Genomic DNA, 2,960 nt, shown 5'->3' with positions numbered 1-2,960 from the left:
CACAGGCCCCCCCCCCCCATGAGTGTGTATGGTTAGGTGATGAATACATGTTGGCATTCTGTCTCCTAGGGTCTTCAGAACCCACTGAGGACATTATGGAGAGAGATCACCTCTTCTTCACTTAGTGTGGTCCACACAGGGTCAAGACTCCTGTAACCCAGCTGAGCATATGATAAGAACACTCCCAGATACTTGAGAGGGACGTCAGGTCCAGCATTTCTGCTAAGAATGCCTGTGGTGATAAATTTAGACCTCGTTTAAAGTTCCATTTTTTTCTGCCTTGGCGGAGTATTTCAAAAAACATTCTCACACATATCCTCTAGCGCATTGCCAATATAAGCAAGCGAAGTTCTACAAGTTTTTGGTGTACAATTCTTTCTTCTTGGATTTAATTCTTTCATTGGCCCTTTGGGGGAGGTTTGAATCTGGATTTAGTTATAGGGCTGGCAACAAAGAAGTGTATGCGTGTGTGTACTTGCATGTGTGTCTGTGGGTGTATGGACAAGTGTGGATTTGCATGTCTGTATCTACAGATGCGTTGGGTGTGCAATGTGCAGATGATTCGTTTTGTCTTTATAGTTAATGCTCCAAGGCAAGGAAGATATTTTAGAAACATATCCACACATGAATATCCAATTCAGGTTTGCAGATCAATATGGGGCATAAAATAACAATCATTCAAAAAATATTGCCGAAGTGTCAGAGATTGATTTTTCAAAAGATTCATTAGCATAAAAACTTTTTGCCAGAATTTTTTCCCCTAGACCAAAGGGACTAGATTTGACTAGACTGTTGTGACCAGGTATTTTGCCTTGTCAAAATCAAGACCCAATAATTGCACTGAGATCTTGGCTTTAATCTAGTAGCTCTTGTGATCAGGGATTCCCCTCTGCTTCCTATAACCTCAGTTTCTCCCTCCTTCTTCCCGTTCCACTCCTTTCCTCTTTTTCTTTCTCATTAAAGCATCTGATCTCTGAGTTCAAATGAATTTATTTTACACAGAAAATAGTGTATTAAACAAGAGTCTGATTTTCAGTAATCTCTTGGACTCAGCCATATGACTTCAAATTTGACTTGATAAAGAATTTAGTGAGTTTGTTTAAAAGTAAAAACAGAAGCTCTTTTACCTCCTTTATTACAGTGATTATTTTTGCACAAAAATCAGCCTGAAGTATAAGTATAATAAATACGACATATTCCTTCAGTAAGAAATACAACAAATGACTTAACAGTCAGACATGAGCACATCCTATTAAACTTTTAGCAAGTATAGCTTCTTTTGCCTGAATACTGCTTGTACTACTTTTCTGGGCAATCTATGGAAGTTTGCTGCTTTGGGTCCTCGCTGAGATTGTTCTCATGATGACATCACCTCTGCTGTCCCTGACCTTGTGGTGGTACTGCTGGGAATGGCCTTATGCACTTAAGAAAGAGCTGCACCGGGGTTTAAATTTTTCTCTACTGTTTCTTTGTTTTTGCTGTAAGACATTACTAAAACAGACATAAATCATTGTGAAAAGAACTAAAACTCTCATTTCATTCTAATCTTAACACTTGGATAGAGCTGCTGGCTTGATGGTCTCCTGGGTTCCCTTTATTTCTGAATCAGGCTGGCTTAGGGATTTGTGGGAATTCAGATTTCTCAGGCACGCTGTAGATTTTCCATTTATTTAGTTCCAATCAAGATCACATACCAGTTGTCATACCCAAGGGCTCCTTTCTACTGTTCTGTGCTGCTATGTTCTGTGTTTCTTGGTTTCCCTCGCCTTTCTTTCTTGATTAATTTAAAAACATGCAAGCATTTATTTTTTTCAAGTACTACGTGTCCAAAAGAAGGCAGAGCATATTCTGCATAATTTTGTTTCATTTGGAGCTACCACTTTTAAATCTGCCTGACCAGGCTTGGTTACAGTGCAATGAAAAAATAACCTTGAAACCTTAGCAGCGTAAGAGAAGGTCAGTGTCGTTTGTGATCATGTTCTCCAAGGACAGTGTGGTTCTCGTAGGGGCTCAAGGACTTGGGATGACTAAGGCCCCTCCTTGAGTGTGCACTTCCATGGCCCCCTGAGCAGGAAGAGGGAAAGGAACACACACAAGCTCTGTGCACACTAGGGCATAGCAAATCAAGTCATCAGGCTGAATTTCAGTGTGGGCAGGCAAAGAGCAGCTGTACTGTTATGGGTTGAATTGGTTCCCCCTGAAGATGTTGAGGTTTTAACCGCTGCTATCAGCAATGTGATCTTACCTGGACATGGGATCCTCAGAGAAGTAATGAAATCAAACCAAGGTCTTTAGGGTGGGCCCTGAACCCATAGGGCTGGTGTCCTTACCCAAAGGGGAAATGAGGACTCAAGACAAGGGAGCCTTAGGGAGCCCAGGTCAGAGAGGTCGACAGCCTCAAGGAAGACCTGAGGCTCGGGGAAACTAGGGGAGAGGTTCACAGCCCCGAGATCAAACCATCCCTGCCTGCCTGTGCATTTTCACTTCTGGCCTCTACCACTACAAGGTGACACATTTCTGTTGTTGGAAGGTATCCTACTTATGGCACTTTTTTAGGACAGCCACAGGGAATTAATAAGACTCCTACATCTCCTTACAGAGACAGTGGATGGACATGCAAACAGCATTAATGACAACCTGTATGTACATATTTGGGTAATATTGAAGTGATGAGAACAGATACCTTACTTGATCTTAGCCAAAAGGCTAAGAAGTAATATGTATTTGTGTACTATATACCTAATTTTTACTAGTTTTAATCCAAGTTTATAGAAAAATTTGTTACATTTCTTAACTTTAAAATTTTTTTGTTCCCATTTGACCCACCTATTCTCTTTCTGGTGTCTTCCCAGAAGAATTAAAAACATTGTACCATAGCAAAACATATGTACCCATATTTATAACAGCATAATTTATGATAGCTAGATCTTAGAAACAACTTAAATGCCCATCAGCTGAAG

The 2,960-nt window shown here is 40.5% G+C and overlaps 1 pseudogene; it reads right to left on the bottom strand.

The window, feature by feature from the left end:
• Positions 1-2,570: 2,570 nt before the first annotated feature.
• Positions 2,571-2,718, bottom strand: LOC111758181 (U2 spliceosomal RNA; annotated as a pseudogene).
• Positions 2,719-2,960: the final 242 nt, after the last annotated feature.

Source organism: Cavia porcellus, unplaced genomic scaffold (assembly GCF_034190915.1).
Source record: "Cavia porcellus strain 051 isolate PalLab524CR breed Dunkin Hartley unplaced genomic scaffold, mCavPor4.1 scaffold_26, whole genome shotgun sequence".
Lineage (NCBI taxonomy): Eukaryota > Metazoa > Chordata > Mammalia > Rodentia > Caviidae > Cavia > Cavia porcellus.
This window is presented reverse-complemented; position numbering and strand designations above follow the sequence as displayed.